Source organism: Mauremys reevesii, linkage group 2 (genome assembly GCF_016161935.1).
Source record: "Mauremys reevesii isolate NIE-2019 linkage group 2, ASM1616193v1, whole genome shotgun sequence".
In the NCBI taxonomy this organism is placed as follows: Eukaryota; Metazoa; Chordata; order Testudines; family Geoemydidae; genus Mauremys; species Mauremys reevesii.
The window spans coordinates 17,037,908-17,050,656 of record NC_052624.1 but is presented as its reverse complement, the minus strand read 5'-3'; the positions used below and the strand labels follow the sequence as shown (position 1 = coordinate 17,050,656).

The following is a 12,749-nucleotide window of genomic DNA, read 5'->3' as shown; positions in this document are numbered from 1 at the left end:
TGCATGAGCTGCACAATAATTCCCACCCTTTGGCTGCTCCCGCTAACCTTTGCATACTTTCCCTCCAACACCAAATCAATTGCTTGCTCTCCAAGGTATCTTGGCAATCAAAAGTAAACGGAGCAAACCCATGACATATTTTGCCAAGGTTGCACATTTCTGCAGCTTGCTGTCACCGAAAGAAGTACAAAATGATAAATACCTTGCAAGTTAAATGTAGTGATTTCACAACCTTTGATCTTGCTGCACATTCTTTCAAGTGATCAGATGGCAAATGTAACTGAGAGGAGTGTGCTGCCTGTTCTGTGTCCATAAAGCATTGAGGACTACAGGTGCCATTGTTGCATACTGTCCTTTGCTTTTTTCATGATGCACAAAATTTACCCAGATTATTATATATTTGTATTGTGGTAGCGCCTTAGAGCCCCGCTCCTGGATCACAACCCCATTGTGCTGGGAGCTGTTCAGATACAGAACAAAAAGACAGTTCCTGCCCCAAAGAGTTTACAATCTAAATAAGAATTTAGAATTTACTGAAATAGGGAAACTTTGAACAGCCCTGCATTTCCCCTCCCTTAGGAAGAGGCAATACTGCAGTCAAAGCAACCATACAGGGGCTCTCTGCACTGGACCAAGCTGGACGGGAGAAGGCTACATGCCACTCTGGTGTTGAATAGACTGTTGACGGCAGGCTAAAAGAGGGAATTCTAGAGCTGCGCTTAAGAGGATTCAGTGACTCCAAACACTGCCAAGGCCTCATGGAGGGGTTGAGGCCATAAGTAAAGCTGAACTATAACAAAAGGATGGAATAGCAGCCTTGGAAGAGCTGTGTTGCTGGTAGTTCATTTGGAAGAGTGGGTTCCATACTGCTCTGACCCTCTAGAATCCCTCACACAAAACTTGACTTCTCAGACTTTGGGAGAATGTCAGCCAATATGTTTAAGGTCTATGAGCAGGTAACATGTTCTCCATTGCAACTTTAGTCACCAATATCTCCTTGCAACTCCATCTAATCTTATCGATTTCATAAAGGTTTAGTGTCTGACACTTGGTTGTGTTCACCACAGAAATTAGAGGTGGAAAACTATTACTGTAAGTCACCTAGTTCATCTCCCTGCCAGGGCAGGATTGTTCCCCAGCATCACGTGTTAGCATCTTACACAGCCTAGTTTTAAATGTCACAAGCAATTTGAGTTTCCACCATTTCTTCCTTTGGGAGACTACTCCATTTTCTTCATAGATTTCATCCTTAGGAAGTTCCTTCTGATACCTAGTTTATCTCTTGCTTTACTTAATTTTACCCCATCCTCCCGCACCTTTTTGCTTATGTGTAAATATGGTAAAGAGACTTGACCCTGTATGGGGACAGATGATTTAGGGTGTGTTCAGGGTGAATGCACTGTCATTGTTCTATGCAGAGGAGGTAGCCTCTCCATCTGAGAAAGTGGGAGGAGGTGGCCCCTCCCCTCAGGGGGAGGGGAGGTGATAATTGAGGGAGAAGAGGGGTTTGCTGAGGGAAGAGACAGGCAATGGGGAGCCTAAGGGAGAGAGACTGAGAGAAACAAAGTCTGCGAGTAACCTGAAACAGGGTGAGGGGAGAGGGCAGCCAGAGGAATGGAGGGAAACCAGGACTGAGAAAAACCGAGAGTGAGTGGAGAGGCTGAGATTGGGCAGGACAGACAGACGTGCAGGAGAGGGTCTCAGCAGTTTAAAAGCTAGCTGGTCAAATCAGTCCATGGCATGTTCCTGAGAATTGGATCCAGTTGTCTCTCATCATTGATTCATGTCATCCCTAAGATCCGGATCAGGAGACTCAAAAGTCCAACAGAGCCAGTGGGTCTGATCTAATGTGCACCCGCACAAGCAAGCAACACTGGTGTTAAGTCCATCTCTTCAGGAAGTCATGAGAGACTCTTGAGGCTCAAAGACTGACATGGGTGTTAGTACCCAGTGAAGTATTTGGGGAAAGGGGAACCTTGAAATAACAATAATTATTATTATTAATAACCCGTACATGCATAGAGAGAGAGAGAGAGATTTGGTTAAGTACAGTTAGTAATAAGTTATAGTATGTGTGTGTCTTCAATTTTTTTATTATATATATATTCTTCATATATTTCATGTTATTGTAAGTACATGGAATCCAGTTCTATTTGTTCCAGTTTAAATAAAATCCCTGTTATGTTTTTTTTAAACCGCCAGTTGTTGTATCTTGTCTACCATTAAATAACCTTTTATCATGGTGTAACACACCCCTCACCCAGCTCCCACCGGTCAAGTAAATCATACCACCAATGTGAAAGACCATTATTAAATCTTGGACAGTAGTTTTGAGATGGGGTGAACCCCCTCGGCTGTATGTCAAAATGTAACAATACAATAACCCTACTCTGAAAGGCCAGTTTAGGTATGCCCGTCAACTCAAGGCCCTTGTATATTTAATACTGGGGATGACCTGCCTGTTACCCAACATAAAGCAACAAGACAAAAGGTGAAACTCTGCATAAAGTCTATTTTATGGTTTTAAGTGATTTATAGGCCTGACACACTCCCCTCTGCAAATGTGGAATGTCACCCTAAACAATTAAATGGGACAAGATGTCTCCTAGCTGTGTGAGCTGAAAGGTCAATGATTGGAACTGTTCCCTAGGCAGTGGGTCATGATCTTTTTTCTCACTCAGTCATGAAGAAGTTGGGGATGTCTTTAATTATGCAAATGCTATGCAAGAAAAGAGTGATAATCTTTAATCTAGCTTTGACTTGTATTTAAAAAAAGGCATGGCCATATTCTTGTTTGAGGCAAGGGAGGGACCATAGAGAACAGGGAAGGGGAAGAGCAGGGGAGAGAAATCTAAGTAAAGAAGATTTTTCTTCTCCTTGTACAGAGAGAAAACAGCTCCTTAAAAAATAAATGTCTGTTCTCTGCAACCCATTCTGCTTATGAAATCAGTGTGCCTGGCAGTAGTGGTGTGTGTCCTGGAAGGCTGTGGGACCAGGAAGGCTGGGAAGTGTGGGACCAGAAGTCAGAGACTCACATAAGCAGGTTATCACCTATGCACCTATACTTTAAACTTATGAAGAAGAAAAGCTCCAAAGTGGCCCAGGAAGGGTGAGGAAGGATATGAGGCTTGTGGGAGGAATATAAATATATTAAAACCTTTTAAAATGTAAATCTGTCAATTAAACCACTTTACCAGATAGGTCCTTTCTGAGTCATTAGGCGGGAGATGTAACCAGGATAGAGGTTATAGATAATAAGTTTCCTCTTTGTAATTTAGCCCCATCTCTTCCCTGGGGAAAGAACAGCCAGGTTCAATCTGATTCTTGTTCTGCTAGCAAAAGAAAAACAGGACTAATTTGCAGCATCCTTTATATTTGCAGTCATTAGCCTTTTAAATTAGGGAAGGGAATACTTGGAAGGACATACTCAAGTACTATTTCATAGCTCAACTTAATTTTCCTTTTCTCTTCATAGTTTGTAATAGCCTCTTAGGAGCTTGAGAATAAATGGTGCTTTATCTTTCCTACTAAATTTGTCTTTTTCCATTTGTCAAACACTGATTTTTTTCACCCTCTTGTGTTACTAATTGAGGTTAAAATTAACATAGAAATAAAGAACCAGAACCTTGTTTATTCACCTGCATCAGCAGTGCTGGCAGCCAAAAAAATGTTATGTCAAATCTCTATCCCTACAACACCAAATAGCGCATCCTATCAGATCATGACTACATTAAAGTCAGTCAAGTTATGGGCTCCATTATTTAAAATATAAAACGTATATCTAGGGCCAGATATTCAGGTTGTGTAAATCAACATACCTCCACTGACGATAACCAAGCTATACTAATGGTTCTCAACCTTTTCTATACCATGACCACATGTTAGGCGAGAAAAAAGTTGTGAGATTCCTCCTTCCATCTAGCCATAAAGAAAAAGAAGGCGATTTTGCCTCTCCGCCACCCTACTTTCACAGACTCTGCATTCAGACTGTATCTGTCACTTGATAGAAAGTCTGTAAGTTGCTTCAGCTATTAAATACCACAGCTAAGGCTAAGATTTTGTCATGTTATTTTTAGTAAAAGTCACGGACAGGTCACGGACAATAACCAAAAATTCACGGAAGCTCCTGACCTGTCCCTGACTTTTATTAAAAATAACTATGACAAAATGGGGAAGGAGGAGGGCCCAGCACCCACTGCTGCTGGGGCTCCACAGTTCCCCCTACCCATGTAGCTGAGAGTGTGGGGTCCCCCCTTCCACCAGCAGCTGCTTGGAGCTGCGGTGGTCCTCCTGCTGCCGGCATTGACACAGTTGGGGGCTGTGGGGAGGCCTCCCGCCGCCCGCAGTGGCTGGGAGTTGCAGGGGGGCTCTGCTGGCCGATAGCTTCAACCCTGACGCTTCGGGGGCTGAAGTGAAAAGGTCATGGAGGCAGAGGTGAAAGTAAGCCGGTATGGTCCGGTCTGGCATACCAGCAAGAGCCAGTACACCATGCCGGAATGGACCAGCTTCCATGGTGGTGATTTAAAGGGCTCAGGGCTCCAGCCATTGTGAGGAGCCCAGGGCCCTGTAAAGCACCGTCGGAGCTCCAGCAGCCGCGCTTGGGCGGGGATTTAAAGGGCCCGGAGCTCTGGCCGCGGCGGGAAGTCCAGGGCCCTTTAAAGCAGTGCCGGAGCTCCAGCTTCCAGGCTCCAGCGGTGATTTAAAGTGCCCGGAGCTCCGCGGTGGCCAGAGCCCCAGGCCCTTTAATTCACCCCTGTGCCCTGAGGCTCCCAGCCGCCTCTGCAGCTGGGAGCTCTGGGGTGATTTAAAGGCCCTGGGGCTCCCAGCCACAGCCGAAGCCCCAGGGCCTTTAAATCTTGATAGGCCACGCCCCTTTCCGGTTGAGGGCCACACCTCTTCTGGTTGATACCACGCCCCCACTCAGGACTCCAGCGTACCGGTAAGTCCTTTCAGTTACTTTCACCCCTGCCTGGGTGTCTCTGGAAGTCACAGATTCCATGACTTTCATGACCTTTGTGACAAAATCTTTGCCTTAACTATATCCCTCTGTGTATATCAAAGAGAGGCCTATGGCAAAGAAATCACCCATTGACTTAAATGGGACTATACATTACCCTGAGCAAAAAAAATTGGCAAATTATTTTTCGACAAAAATGCATCGAATTCAGCAAATAGTTTTGGTTGGAAAAAATATTTTTGATTTGACCATTCCAAAATGTCTCACTTGCACTGTTTCCAAATGTTTTGTTTTGAAAAAGTCAAAAAAACTTTGTGTTTGGAAATGATGTTTCAATTTTAAATCTGGCCATTTATTTTTAAAAAGCCACCAAAAAAGGGAGAAAAATACATGAAATTGCTGAAATCGAAACAAAACTAAAAAAAAAATCATTTTGCGTCTACCAAAATCTTTCATTTGACTGAAAACTAATAGAAAAAATGAAAAATTTATTTTGGGTCAACTCAAAAAATTTCAGTTGATTCAAAATGAATTTTTTCTGAGTTTCCTGATTTGATGAAAAAAATTAAAAAAATGTTTTGGTTCAAATTGAATCAGATTTTTTCTTGGATTTTTCAGGTCATCCCTCAAACCAAAAAAATCTGGTATTTGCTGAGCTCGACTACAGATGGCATAAGGCCCAACTCTTTATAGCTGAAGGTAGAACAGCTTTGCCCTGAGTAACCCATGGTCTCTGTATTGAAATATGGCCTTTGGAGTTTCACTGGATACATTTATCAAAGCACTCTGAAATCAAGCTTCTCAGTGAGTCTGCCAGATGTAATGATCACCAACCCAGTCAAAATACAGCATTAAAGAGTAATGGTATGTTCGTTTTCAGTTTTCCCAAGGTTGATTTCCATTTTAAATGTTAAATACTTCGCAGCAGATGTGCCAACGTTCCTACTCAGAGCTAGTCTCAATGCAGAATGAAAATTTTTGAAACCTCCAAGTTGCTACGAAAGGGATTTGCCATCCTCCAGTAGGCACTAATTTCATAACATCTGCCAAGAATATTGCTACTCTCAACACTGCTCCTGCCAAACAGCAACCACAAAAGCACCGTCACATCCTTTATGAAAAGGCGGGGATTTCAATGGACTATAATCGAGCTATGTGGGACAGAAGGCTAGAGTCAGCATAGCCGCCTTATCACAGAATCATTGTCTATCTCAGTATCAAACAACTGCTGCATGCACATCCAATTTGTACTTAAAAATCTCTAACAGGTTAAGCAGGTTAAGATGCCACCGCACGAGTTGGTGGAGATGCTGATGATTATTCCAGGGATGGTTGGGAAAAGAGCATCTGTACATCTGGGTATAGTGCTTAGATTATCCACAAATACAAAGTTAGGTTTTTAAAAGTCATATGATACATAGAGTACATAATCAGCAATAACCCATGTAATGTTGCACTCCATATGATTTTATAAAAATATGCTAAGTGTGAATATAATGTAACTGGAATATGCTTCATGAAAAGATCTCTTGTTAAGGTATAATTACAAAGCTTGTAATGTACTGAGTGTGTTCATCCTATTTGTACGACTGTATAATTCTTTTATCTGAAACTAGAAATATGAAATACCACTCTGAGGTCCCATTGTGATTATGCAAAGTGTGGGCCATTAATAGTGGTTTGGAATCTTGATGGCTTCCATCAACTAGGACAATTGACTGTAGATGGCTCTGTTTATTTGCAAGCCTTCCTGTCAGGCCGGGAAGAATGAAGGCTTGGGGGGCGGGGTCTCACAGGACATGTGACCATGTCACCTGGCACTGGAATCCATCTTAAACCTGGTGCTTTTCCAAGGATTCCTGCCTTGTGCCAAAGCTATATAAGGGGGTGGAACAGAACGAAGGAGGCTGCAGTTATGAGAAATCCCCTAGCTACCACCTGAGCTAGAACAAGGTCTGTACCAGGGGAAAGGATTGGGCCCAGATTAGGAAGGAGTCTAGTCTGTGAAAGAAGCTTATTGGAACATCTCTGAGGGTGAGATTTCATCTGTATTCAGTTTCCTACTGTATTAGGCTTAGACTTGCATGTTTTATTTTATTTTGCTTAGTAACTTACTTTGTTCTGTCTGTTATTACTTAGAACCACTTAAATCCTACTTTTTATATTTAATAAAATCACTTTTGCTTATTAATTGACCCAGAGTAAGTAATTATTTCCAGCTGTGCTTATCTCTCTGTCAGTGTTATAAAGGGCGGCCAATTTATGAGTTTACGCTGTATAAGCTTTATACAGCGCAAAACAGATTTATTTGGGGTTTGGATCCCATCGGGTGCTGGGTATCTGGGTGCTAGAGACAGGAGCACTTCTTAAGCTGTTTTCAGTTAAGTTTGCAGCTTCTGGGGGACTTGGTTCAGACCTGGGTTTGTGTTTGCAGCAGGCTAGTGTGTCTGGCTCAACAAGACAGGGTACTGAAGTCCCAAGCTGCCAGGGAAAATGAGCTCAGAGGTAATCTCAGTGCCATCAGGTGACAGTCCCATGGGGTTCTCTGTGAACCAACCCTCACAACCCAAATTTAGGTGAATAGATTTAAGAATACAGTTTAGATATTAGAATCCGAATACTCAAGTACATCACTCATGAAAAGTTGTACAGAGATTTGGTTGTGAAAAGCAAAATATAATAATCAGTGGAGATTGTCCCTCAGTAATTGAGAATTAGGTTGGTTGTCCATTTAGAAAATACAATCCATGAGGAATGTATTTCAGTTAGTTTTCTAATTGCGCTTCTCATCGGCACTCCAGCTCAGGTTTACCTCACCCTTCTGGCCTTAAAATTTATAAATCCAACCGAGGTGAAACTGAGCAGTCTTGGATGAGAACTGCAAACTCAAAGAAAAAGTTGGGTTGCAAACACACAGATCTGAAACCCAAAAAAAATATTCACCAAGAAGTTAATTGGCATTCTGTTAAGCTTGCCAGTTAAATTGATCCTTCAGCCTTGGAAGTATTAATGATCACTTGATTCATTATGATATTATGACAGATCAGAAATCTGCTATACCATTAAGCACAAAAGTTGGTAATATTTCTTCCTTCACAGTGTCCACGAGAGGCCTTTGGTATCTAATTCAGTTAACCTGAGCTATTGAAATTTCTCTTCACTTTAGACGGTTGGGTGTTTCGTTGCTATGTTTCCCAGCAGTTAGTTAACGTGGTTATAAACTTATCATGTTGTTGTATTGTACAAGGGATGGGCAAACTCTGTGGAATTAGTTGTTTTTTTTGAGCTTCACTGACTTTCTTCCATATGTTAAAGAGACAGTAAAGTCAAATTGGAATGAAAAAATTAGTTGTTTTTTTTTAACATGCTAACCTGAGACTATTTCCATGCTTTTTTTTAATCCAGTGGGAATAGCTCTTGTAAATCAATTAAGATTCCCTTGCCGTCCTCCCAGCCCAGTTGTTGCAGCACTGCTAATAATGTATGAGAACCTGAAAGTGAAATGGACTAAAACCAAACTGACTAATCTATTTTCATCATAGGTGCTGACTCTGTGGGTGCTTAGCAACGACCGGCAGCCAGCTCTCCCCTCACCCCAAGCGCCTCACATCCTCTGGTGGCCCCACCGATCAACTCCTCCCCCTCGTTCCCAGTGCCTCCTGCCCTCCACAATCAGCTGTTCTGTGGTGTGCAGGAAGTGCTGGGGGGGGAGGGGAAGGAGAGGAGTGAGGATGGGGTACGCTCAGGGAAGGCGGTGGAATTGGGCGGAGGTAAGGCCAGGGCAGGAAGAGGCGGGTGGGAGCTTGAGAGAAGGGTGGGGTGGGGGCAGGGCCCAAGGCACAGCAGGAGCGGGCATGGAGGAAGCCAGCGCCTGTAATTTTCATTGTCCATATTGTGAGAAATTCAAACAAAGAAACAAGTGGCATAAATAAGGAAATGGAAATTTAGATTAAAAAAACTCTTTCAGTGTTAATAACCTAAGAAGTTAATAGGTAAGGCCCTAGGACCTGCCCCATGGCTGTGTCCCTCAGTGGGAGCTGCTGGAAGGTTCCAGGGATGATGGTGGTGTCTATGTGCATGTGGCTATAGCTCTTGAGCTGGAATAGAGGGAACTACCTTCTAAGTTCTCTCTGTGAAGGAGATTCCAGCCACTAGATCTGCAACAGCCATTCTTCCAGCCCAAGCTCAACAGTCCTTCCTTTCCAGCATATTCTGAGTCAGAGCTGGACCCACTTCCCTAGCACCAAGAAGGTGCAGAGGTCTCACTCTCTAACCTCCTGGGCTCTACAGGCAGATACCAGAGGGCGGTAATGGTATGTTTGCTTTTACTATATTACTTATCCACTAGGTGTCTCTGTGTAGAGTACCAGGTAGAATGTGGTCCTTGGAAAACGAAGCAGATAAAGTGGGAACTCAAGCTATGTTGAAACCTCTTTGTATCTGTAGTAGTAGCTTTGTTTATTAAATGTCTCCTATTTAGGAAGAACTCTGATTCCATATATGACATTTGCTGGAGGAGGGCGGGGGGGGGGGGATAATTGTGACACACAAGGCCTTACTGTGCAGCTATCTACCCCAATGGACAGATTTCCCATGTAATGATTTGAGATCTTTAAGTTATTTCATATTTATTTTTATAAAGGATTTCTGTTCTCATTCAATAAGCGTCCAAGTTTTGAAAAAGCAATTCCAAAGCTATTAGAAATCAGATATGCCAAATGCACCTGCTTTCTCTTCTCTTTATATTCCAGCATGTTCATTTCCATAGGATAACTGCATTTGACTGTGCTCTAGGTTTCGCTAATAGGTGCAATTGGTTCACTAATCCAGTCTGGCCTGAAATGGCACTTTCATATTTCACAGAAAGTTCAGTGGGGTTACTTCAGGTTGAAGTTGCAGGAGCTGTCAGAGGCCTGTATCCCGAGAAAGGGAAAACAGTTCATAGGTAGCAGTTTTAGACCGAGCTGGATGAGCAAGCGTCTCAGAGGGGTGATTAAGAAAAAAAAAAAAGTACAAAGGACTGGAAAATGGGAGGGATCATCAAAAAACCTACTACCTTATTCAGAGGGTGGGGGGTGAGAAAGAGAAAGAAAGGCAGCGGGTGGAGATGGACCTAGGACCTAGAAGATTAAAACCAATAAAAAAATTTTTTTTTTTAATAATAAAAAAAGAAAAAAAGAAGAAAAGAAGAAAAAGGAACGGAGCGAGTGGAGATGATAGAGATGGCATGGCAATCTCAACAATAAATATATAAATATTTTTGCTATTTTCTAATGAATGGCTAATGAAGGGAATAGGGGTAGAGGAGGGAAGGAATGAAGATATGAAATGATGGGGTATAGTATAGATTATCTGAGGTAGAGAACAACTTGAACAGCTTAACGGAAGTAAATCAATCAATCTCAGAATCTTAATCCTAGAATATTAATATTAAGGAAGCCCGTTAGCGATGATTTAATTTAATTTTTTAAAAAAAAATCTTGGGTTGTTTGACTTTGACTTACCTAGAGACTATAGTTCCTATATTCAAAGAAAAAAAAAAAAGTGAGGGTAGTAACAGGCCTGTAGTTTTAACATCTGTAGTTAGCAAAGTCATGGAAAAAAAAAAAAAGGAGAGAGAAAAAGGGACCTTGAGGCCTGGGGCAACTGACACAAATTACAGCTGGTTTTTTGAAGGTAGTTTTATCCAACCCAACAACCAAATCTCTTCTTTGATCTTTTTTTTTTTTTGATTTTTAAGAAATGGATCTGATCTAATATATCTTGGATTTCAGTCATTTGAGTATATCTTGATTTCATACTTACTGGATTAATTAAAGATGGGGAAAAAAAAAAAAATTGGAAGAAATAAGGAGCTGGAGAAAGGAGACTGCAGAGGAGGGTGGGAGAGGTGGAAGGGGGGGTGGTTGGAGTAGGAGGGGAGTTTGGTTGGGTTGTTTGGGGAGTTTTTTTTTTTTTTTTTTTTATTTATTTATTTATTATATTTATTTTGACCAAAAGTTTAAAAGTAAGATAATTAGGGGGGAGTACACCAGATTGGGATAAGGATATTCGGAAAGGGATCGGATATCCTTGAGAGGATTGAGATTGAGGATTAGTAACAGGATGATTAAATGAGATGAGAATAATGAGATGTGATAAGTGTAAATGTAATTATTTAGTTGTTAAGCTTTAGGATTTAGAAGTAGCAATGGAGGAGAGGAGGAGGGAAGGAGGAGAGAGGAGAGATGGATGAAGGATAGGAGAGAATGATGGAGGTGATGGTGATGAGGCAATGTGTTGGCAATGTGATGGGGCTGCGGTCTTGGGATGCATTAGGCGAAGGAGAGTATTAGTAGTAGAGGGCAGTAGGAGCTATATAGAGATATAGAGAGAGTGAGTGTTGTGTGTTCCCATTGTGTGCAGTTTTCTATTATTGGTCTCAAGTGTTTAGAAAGAATGAAGAAAGAACCAAGGAGATGAATCGATGGAAAAAAAAGGAAAGAAAAGGAGAAGGAATGTTGTGAGAGGAAAGTTTGTTTCAAAAGAAGGAGGAGATGATAAAGAAGGAGGAGAATTTCAGAGGATATAATATATAGGAAATAAGGGAATTAGAGGGATTAGACCAGCTCAGTGCTAAGATTTCAGCTCAGGACAAATGGATGATAATAAATATCAGGAATTAGGAAATCAATGATTAGAAATTGATGAAGGAATCAGTTTAGGGAGGAAATTAGGAATGGAAACTGTGGAAATCAGGGGGAAGAGGAGCTGAAGGACTACTGGAGGAAGAGATATAAGGATGGAGGATGGGATGGCTGGATGGATTTATGAGGATAATAGTATAATAGGTAGTACCACACTGGTAATTGGTCAATGCTGGTCAATGTTGGGATGGTGTTGGGTTTTTTAGAAGGAGGGGTCTGAGTTTGCTCTTTCCACTTTCGGCTTCTCTTGATTTTCAGGGATGGGGGATTGAAGAATTTTTCTCCCAGGGTATTGGCAGTGTGGGAGTGGGGATTTTCCTTTGTTCCAGGGGGCGCCTGCTGGTGGATTATCTGTGGGCTCTTGGGTTGATAAATTTGGTTTTTTGCATGAGAATTCAGAAGAGAGCACAGAGTCAGAGTCAAAGAGGGGTGAGTGGGCAGAGTGGGTCAGAGATGTGGATGAGATCTGTAGATTGGTGAGAGGGGATCTTAGATATTCTGATCTATGATTCTAATGATGAATTCTCATGACAGAACAGCTGGGACATATTTCAGCCTTTATATGAGCTCTTAGTCCTCCTGCTACCAAAATAATCAGTTTTGAGGATTTCTTCCACTTGTTCCGTCAAACCACAGAAAAGGCAGACTTACTTGTGGATTATTTGTGCTGTAATTCACAGAGTTCTTGATTTTATAAAAAGATGGTAATTAAGTGGCTTGAAGATTTTATGACAGCTCTTTTCAGTACATCCTACATTGCCCTCTGGGCTGCTCTCATTCACAGCAGCTTTACCCAGGCTACTCTGCAGGCTCTGGACTCTGACCACACCCATGCTCCTTTGACAGGACTCTGAGAAGGAGATGCATGGGTGGCAGGAGAAGTGTCAACTTGGGGAGGCCCTGCCCCCACTCGCTGCTCTCAGCCCCCCTTCCCCAAGTGGCCCCGACCAGGGTGGAGGCGGAGGCTGAAAGTTCGGTCGGGGCCACGGGGAGCGGGGGGAGCCTGCGGGGGCACGGTGAGGAGCAAGAGCTCATCCAGCCCCAGGGCTTGGGCGGGGGTGTGTGTGTGTGTGAGATTTTTCAGGGGGCCCCAAATCCGCCACTGC

General features: G+C 42.4%; 1 long non-coding RNA gene across 1 annotated transcript in view; it reads left to right on the top strand.

Annotated features, from left to right (window-relative positions):
- LOC120396394 overlaps window positions 1–8,598 on the top strand; it is a 46,776-nt gene extending 38,178 nt beyond the window's left edge. The window contains exon 3 of the long non-coding RNA XR_005593096.1: window positions 8,500–8,598. This is a non-coding gene — a long non-coding RNA (uncharacterized LOC120396394). The remainder of the gene's footprint in view (window positions 1–8,499) is intronic.
- The last annotated feature ends 4,151 nt before the right edge of the window (window positions 8,599–12,749 follow it).